Raw genomic sequence first — 9,710 nt, forward strand, 5'->3', positions numbered from 1 at the left:
TTTTAGTTTCGGGACCCCCAACACCCCCTTACCTAGTTCTGGGCCGCTAACACCTCCTTACTTCACCCTAGACTCCCTTATTGGTGTCAGTAAAGCTGTCCCGGGCACCAGTAACCAGCTGGTGATGTTAGTATCCATTATATATACACACCTTTCGTTGTATTCCGGCTTTTTGCTCATCATGGCGAAGTAGGTGGTGGTACTTGATACTGAAGCCCACGGCGTAGGCTGGAGACGCCTGTCGTGGCCAGGATGTAGCCGATGGGTCACGGCAAATCCAGGAGAGCAATTTCGTCCCAGCTAAGTTTGGGAAGGTTAATGAAATCCTATCACCTCGCCTGAACCTCTGGAGGCTCATTCTGAATATGGTGTATTTTAGAAGAATCATCTTTATTCTTCATCTAAATGACTAATAAATTTTGAATAACTGGATTCTGGCTCAAGAACATTAATTTTATTCTCGTTTGGAAGATTTTTATAATTTCAGTATTAGTTTATTAAAGTGGTGACACATCGTAGGTGAGAAGGTTAATCTTTGTCCAGGCTTAAATTGGACAACGCCTCTTACGGAATGGGAGTCGAAAGCCTACCAATTGATCTCCGAGTCACATTTAATTACTCTTTACCTAAATTCCCAGAAATGTATATGTCGCTGGGAGATGGGTCGACGTGATTACGAGAGTAGGTGTTGCTCGAGCGTTCCCCAGCCACATCGTCAGCCTGCGTCAACCAAGATCAAAGCTGACGGAAGTAGAGGAGACGGGCCGTTAGTATAAAGCAAGTGTATTTATTTAATACTTCGTGTTGAATGATTGTTGTACTGAACTAAAAATCCTCAACAAATATACCATGTGTGTGTAATAAGACCATAATTGGTACTATATTACAAAATGTCACACCACAACACACAGCATCACACCACACCACACAACAATGGCCCATTTACCAAGAGCCTTCGTCAGGTTGGTTCATGACCCAGTCGGCGGAGGACCCTGGTAGGGCCATGCTGAAGGTACACAGGGGGGCGGTCGTCATGTGGGGGGAAGGGCCAGATCTACCAAAGCGGGTATACGGTGAAGTTCAATAGCGTAGCCATCCTCCGTGCTCTACAGCTAACTCATGCCGTCACAGCTAACACAGGTCGCCACAGCCCACACAGCTAATAACAGGCCGCCACAACTAACATAACCCACCACAGCTAACATAGGCCGCTATAGTCAGCACACTACCACAACAACAGGGGTCTCATATACACTCTAATGTTGTCAGTAGAATTAAACTTGTAAATCTACTTTTATAACACGAGATGGGAGATACTGAAGGTCACCTGTAGATTAGACACCCCAGTTCACCTGGGGGTAGGGTTAGGTTAGATTAAAATTGCTTAGGTTAGGTTATGTCCTGTTTGGTTAGGTTAGGGTGGCTAAACCTCAAAGTAAAATAAACTGGGGGACTATTCTCCACGTGCCCTCATATCTAACCCTACAACAGTACCACCATCCACAACACACCTGTATCAATAACTTAAGGAGAGCAATTTAAGTTAAGTCACCGGGGAAGGTCGTCTCTCACAGGTGCTGGTAGTAAAACACTTAACAAACCTGTAGTCCAAGACATACCTCGTAAATTTTCAAGAGGCAATGTTCTAAGTGGCCGCTGTCTGCTCTTGTTACTGGAAGACCTCCTGGATGGTTCCGAGCTATTGGAGGGGGGGCTGGTTACTGTGTGAAGCTTTGTTGGTACCGGAAGCCTCTTGGATAGCCTTCTTTTGGTACTGGAAGCCTCTTGGATAGCCTTCTTTTGGTACTGGAAGCCCTGATAGCCTTCTTGGGCGAAGCTCTTGGTACTGGAAGCTCTTGGATAGCCTCCTTTGGTACTGGAAGCCTCTTGGATAGCCTCTTTGGTACCGAAGCCCTTGGATAGCCTTCTTTTGGTACAGGAAGCCCTTGGATAGCCTTCTTGGTACTGGAAGCCTCTTGGATAGCCTCCTTTTGGTACTGGAAGCCTCTTGGATAGCCTCCTTGGTACTGGAAGCCTCTTGGATAGCCTTCTTCTGGTACTGGAAGCTCTATAAATGGTATTCTGTTGTTGTATGAAGCTCCATGAAAGGTCCTACACTTGGTCGTCGTTCTTTCTGGAAACCTCCTTAGTTTCTTCATCATGTGCCGTTGTCCTCCCTGGAAGTGAGCTAAGTCAGAGAATATTCTACCTGGAAACTACCAAGGTCATAGAACATTCTCCCTGGAAACCTCCTCTACCATTCCCTCCAACAATCTCTTCACTGGAAACCTCTCTTCTCTATTTTTACCAATAATGAAAAAAACCTCCATCCAGGTAGTCATTTAGCTTCCAGGGTTCCTTCAAGACACCAGCAGGCATAATGACGACACAACGAAGGGTGGGCAGGAGGGGGAGGGGGGTTCTTTCCCAGGCAGAGGTGCTGGAATCACCACCAGGGTATATATTCTTCCTCACTGATCCTATCACCGCAAGACTCCCGGGGTAGAGCTTACCTCCAACACAATATTAAGCATATTTTCCCAACCACCACCACCACCACCACTCTCCAGTCCTCCCTCTCCCATCCACAGACCCCTCAACCCCCTCCACCACTACCACCTAGCCCCCTCCATCACTACCACCTAGCCCCCTCCACCACCACCCCCTAGCCCCCTCCTCCCCCAAGTCGTGTCTAGAAGATAATGTGAGGCTACAGAGGCGGGTCTGGGCTAAATCTCTGGTGTTAAGGTGTAATCCTCCGTGTCTTAATGATCTGTTGTCCGCAATTTGATATCGGGCTAATTACGTGGCCTCGGAAACCAATAGCTGGCGAGTACAGTAATTAGCATTGAGAAAAATGCCATTAAAATATTCCACACATCATTACGACCATTAATTATCCTGTAATCGAACTGTCGACCATAGATTCGGAATCAGCATGATTAGGAGTACCTATAATGAGATTCTGAACAAAATCCCAGAGTAAGTCTTATTGCACACGAACAGTCTCATTTTTTTCAGTTTAGCTTTTACACAAGCTAAGTCTTATTACACAAACTAAGTCTTATTACACAAGCTAATTATTACACAAACTAAGTCTTATTACACAAACTAAGTCTTATTACACAAACTAAGTCTTATTGCACACCATCAGCCTCATTTTTTTAGCTTTTTCATCTTCGACTCAGCACAAGGGGACAAAAAAAAGTATTATTCCCGAGCTAAAACCGCAATATCAGCTCCACGTCGAGGCAGAAGCTATAGCCTAGCTGACTCTGCCCTGAGTAGTCTTAACGCTGTTTTATTAAGAGTCGTAACTAAGGGCATGATGGTATTTTCTGAAGAGTTATAAAAGAAGAAGTTATGAGTATGCTTGACTGGGAGTACAAGAGTTGAAAGGATGGTAGTTAACTGTGAGGAGGATTGTTAACTGTGAGTATGATAGTTAACTGGGAGTATGATAGTTAACTGGGAGTATGATAGTTAACTGGGAATATGCTAGTTAACTGGGAGTATGATAGTTAACTGTGAGTATGATAGTTAACTGTGAGTATGATAGTTAACTGGGAGTGTGATAGTTAACTGGGAGTATGATAGTTAACTGTGAGTATGATAGTTAACTGGGAGTATGATAGTTAACTGTGAGTATGATAGTTAACTGGGAGTATGATAATTAACTGGGAGTATGTTAGTTAATTGTGAGTATGATAGTTAACTGGGAGTATGATAGTTAACTGGGAGTATGATAGTTAACTGTGAGTATGATAGTTAACTGTAGTATAATAGTTAACTGGGAATTATGTGATAGATTTAACTGGGGTATGATAGTTAACTGTAATTATGATAGTTAACTGGGAATTATGATAGTTAACTGTAGGAGTATGATAGTTAACTGGGAGCTATGATGGATTAACTGGGGTATGTTGGTTAATTGTGAGTATGATGGTTAACTGGGGTATGATAGTTAGCTGGGGGTATGATAGTTAACAATGAGTCTATGACAAGATTAACTGAAATTATGATAGTTAACTGGGAGTATGATAGTTAACTGGGAGTATGAGAGTTAACTGGGAGTATGTTAGTTAATTGTGAGTATGATAGTTAACTGGGAGTATGATAGTTAACTGTGAGTATGATAGTTAACTGGGAGTATGTTAGTTAACTGGGAGTATGATAGTTAACTGTGAGTATGATAGTTAACTGGGAGTATGCTAGTTAACTGGGAGTATGATAGTTAACGGGGAGTATGATAGTTAACTGGGAGTATAATAGTTAACTGGGAGTATGATAGTTAACTGGGAGTATGTTAGTTAACTGTGAGTATGTTAGTTAACTGTGAGTATGATAGTTAACTGGTAGTATGATAGTTAACTGTGAGTATGTTAGTTAACTGGTAGTATGATAGTTAACTGGTAGTATGATAGTTAACTGGGAGTATGTTAGTTAATTGTGAGTATGATAGTTAACTGTGAGTATGTTAGTTAACTGGGAGTATGTTAGCTAACTGTGAGTATGATAGTTAACTGGGAGTATGATAGTTAACTGTAGGTATGATAGTTAACTGGGAGTATGATAGTTAACTGGGAGTATGTTAGTTAACTGGGAGTATGTTAGTTAACTGGGAGTATGTTATTTAACTGTGAGTATGATAGTTAACTGGGAGTATGTTAGTTAACTGGGAGTATGTTAGTTAACTGGGAGTATGTTAGTTAACTGTGAGTATGATAGTTAACTGGTAGTATGATAGTTAACTGGGAGTATGTTAGTTAATTGTGAGTATGAGAGTTAAATATGAGTATGATAGTTAATCGGAGTATGATAGTTAACTGGGAGTATGTTAGTTAACTGGGAGTATGTTAGTTAAATGGGAGTATGTTAGTTAACTGTGAGTATGATAGTTAACTGGGAGTATGTTAGTTAACTGGGGAGTATGTTAGTTAACTAGGAGTATGTTAGTTAATCTGTGAGTATGATAGTTAACTGGTAGTATGATAGTTAACTGGGAGTATGTTAGTATGTAGTTGTGAGAGTTAAATATGGGTATGATAGTTAACTGGGAGTATGATAGTTAACTGGGATTATGATAGTTAACTGGGAGTATGTTAGTTAACTGTGAGTATGATAGTTAACTGGGGAGTATGTTAGTACTGGGAGTATGTTAGTTAACTGTGAGTATGAAGAACTGTAGTATGATAGTTAACTGTATATGATAGTTAACTGGAGTATGATAGTTAACTGGGAATGAAGTTAATTGTGAGAGTGATAGTTAACTGTATGATAGTTAACTGGGAAATGATAGTTAATGTGAAGCATGTTAGTTAACTGGGAGTATGTTAGTTAACTGGGAGTATGTTAGTTAACTGGGAGTATGATAGTTAATCTGAGTATGATAGTTAACTGGGAGTATGATAGTTAACTGGGAGTATGAGAGCTAAATATGAGTATGATAGTTAACCGTATGATAGTTAACTGAGAGTATGATAGTTAACTGGGAGTATGTTAGTTTACTGGGAGTATGAGAGCTAAATATGAGTGTGATAGTTAACCGTATGATAGTTAACTGAGAGTATGATAGTTAACTGGGAGTATGATAGTTAACTGAGAGTATGATAGTTAACTGGGAGTATGTTAGTTAACTGTGAGTATGAGAGCTAAATATGAGTATGATAGTTAACCGTATGATAGTTAACTGAGAGTATGATAGTTAACTCAAAGTATGATAGTATATTGAGTCATAACCGAGAATAATATTATTTTAAGAACAGAGTGTATCATAGTGCTTTATAAAGAGTTATAAGAGAGAGAGAGTATTACAGTATTTGATTACACTCATGGTGCGAGCCTGACACATCTCCCTGGCTCTTAAACCCACGGCTCTGTGTAACGTGTTCTCGGGCCATTCGCTACACTCTGCAACTCGCCACACTCTGACACTCGCCACAATGTGCTACTTGCCACACCCTGCCACCCGCCACATTCTATCAGGATACACTTTACCACCACACACACACTACCACCACATAAACACCACACCACACCACACCCTACCACACCACACTCTACCACGACACACCTTTGTAGTACTAGCAAGGATCACAGACTGGTGCAAGACGGGGGAATAATATCTGCTGGGTCACAACTGGAAAAGGTCGAACAAAAAATACCCACTACATCTGCACTAACTGACGAGGACGGTAGATGAACGAGGACGGTAGATGATCGAGGACGGTAGATGAACGAGGACGGTAGATGAACGAGGACGGTAGATGAACGAGGACGGTAGATGAACGGGAGTAGATAGAACGAGGAAGGTAGATGAACGAGGAAGGTAGATGAACGAGGACGGTAGATGAACGAGGACGAAGTGAACGAGGACGGTAGATGAACGAGGACGGTAGATGAACGAGGAAGGTGATGAACGAGGACGGTAGATGAACGAGGAAGGTAGATGAACGAGGAAGGTAGATGAACGAGGATGGTAGATGAACGAGGACGGTAAATGAACGAGGACGGTAGATGAACGAGGACGGTAGATGAACGAGGACGAGATGAACGAGGACGGTAGATGAACGAGGACGGTAGATGAACGAGGACGGTAGATGAACGAGGGAGGTAGATGAACGAGGACGGTAGATGAACGAGGAGGTAGATGAACGGGACGGAGATGAACGGAGGACGGTAGATGAACGAGGACGGTAAATGAACGAGGACGGTAGATGAACGAGGAGGTAGATGAACGAGGGAGGTAGATGAACGAGGACGGTAGATGAACGAGGGACGGTAGATGAACGAGGACGGTAGATGAACGAGGACGGTAGATGAACGAGGAAGGTAGATGAACGAGGAAGGTAGATGAACGAGGACGGTAGATGAACGAGGACGGTAAATGAACGAGGAAGGTAGATGAACGAGGACGATGAACGAGGAAGGTAGATGAACGAGGACGGTAGATGAACGAGGAAGGTAGATGAACGAGGACGGTAGATGAACGAGGAAGGTAGATGAACGAGGCCGGTAAATGAACGAGGAAGGTAGATGAACGAGGACGGTAGATGAACGAGGACGGTAGATGAACGAGGACGGTAGATGAACGAGGACGGTAGATGAACGAGGACGGTAGATGAACGAGGAAGTAGATGAACGAGAAGGTAGATGAACGAGTAAGGTAGATGAACGAGGACGGTAGATGAACGAGGGAGGTAGATGAACGAGGACGGTAGATGAACGAGGACGGTAGATGAACGAGGACGGTAGATGAACGAGGAAGGTAGATGAACGAGGACGGTAGATGAACGAGACGGTAGATGAACGAGGACGGTAGATGAACGAGGACGGTAGATGAACGAGGACGGTGGTGAACGAGGAAGGTAGATGAACGAGGACGGTAGATGAACGAGGACGGTAGATGAACGAGGACGGTAGATGAACGAGGACGGTAGATGAACGAGGACGGTAGATGAACGAGGACGGTAGATGAACGAGGACGGTAGATGAACGAGGACGGTAGATGAACGAGGAAGGTAGATGAACGAGGACGGTAGATGAACGAGGAAGGTAGAACGAGGAAGGTAGATGAACGAGGACGGTAGATGAACGAGGACGGTAGATGAACGAGGACGGTAGATGAACGAGGACGGTAGATGAACGAGGACGGTAGATGAACGAGACGGTAGATGAACGAGGACGGTAGATGAACGAGGACGGTAGATGAACGAGGACGGTAAATGAACGAGGACGGTAGATGAACGAGGAAGGTAGATGAATGGGAGAAGGTAGATGAACGAGGACGGTAGATGAACGAGTAAGGTAGATGAACGAGGACGGTAGATGAACGAGGGAGGTAGATGAACGAGGACGGTAGATGAACGAGGACGGTAGATGAACGAGGACAGTAGATGAACGAGGACGGTAGATGAACGAGGACGTAGATGAACGAGGACGGTGATGAACGAGGACGGTAGATGAACGAGGACGGTAGATGAACGAGGACGGTAGATGAACGAGGAAGGTAGATGAACGAGGACGGTAGATGAACGAGGACGGTAGATGAACGAGGACGGTAGATGAACGAGGACGGTAGATGAACGAGGACGGTAGATGAACGAGGACGGTAGATGAACGAGGACGGTAGATGAACGAGGACGGTAGATGAACGAGGACGGTAGATGAACGAGGAAGGTAGATGAACGAGGACGGTAGATGAACGAGAAGGTAGATGAACGAGGAAGGTAGATGAACGAGGACGGTAGATGAACGAGGACGGTAGATGAACGAGGACGGTAGATGAACGAGGACGGTAGATGAACGGTGACGGTAGATGAACGAGGACGGTAGATGAACGAGGACGGTAGATGAACGAGGAATGTAGATGAACGAGGACGGTAGATGAACGAGGAAGGTAGATGAACGAGGACGGTCAAATAAAAATCTTGAACAAAAATTAAATAAATTAAATAAATAAACAATACAGAATAAAAACAACAACAATTACTTCACCTGATTAATGTTGACGTCTTGCAAAAAAAAAAAATAATAAATTCGTTCTGGTCATTTAAAAACAGATGATACACAACAAATCAAGACACAGATTAGCCTCCACTGTCCTACTACCATAACACAAGTACACTAATATTAATCTAAGGTCTTGTAAGAAATTAGTTTATTATCTTGGGCTTGTGAAGAGGCGAATGTGTACAGGAGCTTATTACGGAAGAGGAAAAAGAAGTGTGGAGGGTTTTCTCTCAGCTGATTGGGTAAAACGGACAAAGGGAGCTCATTCTCGTTGTTGATTGGCTAATTCTTGCAACTGATTGGCCAAGTCGCAGAAGAGAGCTTATTCTCGTAGCTAATTGGCCAAAACGGAAAGGAAGCTTATTCTCCTCGCTGACTGGATCGAGACTTACTGGGGGGAGCTCATTCTCGTAGCTGATTGGTCAAGACGCACCAGGAAACTTATTCTTGGAGCTGATTGGCCAAGACCGGCAAAGGAGCCCATTCTCATCGCTAATTGGCCAAGACGCGGAGCTCATTTTCGCAGCTGTTGAGTGGCTGGTTCCTCGCTGGTCTGGCGCGGTATAAACTGACATGATTGGCCGGTGGTGGTAACGTAAGTAATCGTTGTGAGGAGGTGTTGGAGGCTCGTGGCGGATATTCAGAATTAGGTGTGGGTGTGAGAGTGGGTGTGGTGTGGCAGCTGCAGGTGTGGGTGTGGGTGCAGGTGTGGGTGTGGGTGCAGCTGCAGGTGTGGGTGCGGGTAGCGTGGAAGGCGGATCATGTGGGACATACTGTACAGAGAATACCAAGAGATCAATTTTGTCCAACTCAAATGAAGAAAAAAAATTAGCATAACTGAAATCTCTGACACACACACAAGCTAAACATTAATAAGCAAAACAGAGTCAGTAACGTACCACTTTATAGGGAAACAAATAGTAAAAGTGGGCACTAAAGTAACAGAAACCACTAAATACTTATGATCAACAGCCGCTATTGGCTAAGTTTCACGCGTGCAAAAAAAAAGCAACAACTTTTTTTTTCAGAACCGACTTATGACACCTGGAGACACATGACACTTTTCTGCCGCCGTTCAGAGACTTTCAGTATCTTACAGGACCTACACGACCCTGGCAACTGCAGTTTAGTTTAGATGTAGTGTCATAATGTCTTGTCATACCACCACACAGCAACACGAGACATGGATGGTAGGAGGG

The sequence above is a fragment of the Homarus americanus genome, unplaced genomic scaffold (assembly GCF_018991925.1).
Source record: "Homarus americanus isolate GMGI-L3 unplaced genomic scaffold, GMGI_Hamer_2.0 scaffold37032, whole genome shotgun sequence".
Taxonomy (NCBI): Eukaryota; Metazoa; Arthropoda; class Malacostraca; order Decapoda; family Nephropidae; genus Homarus; species Homarus americanus.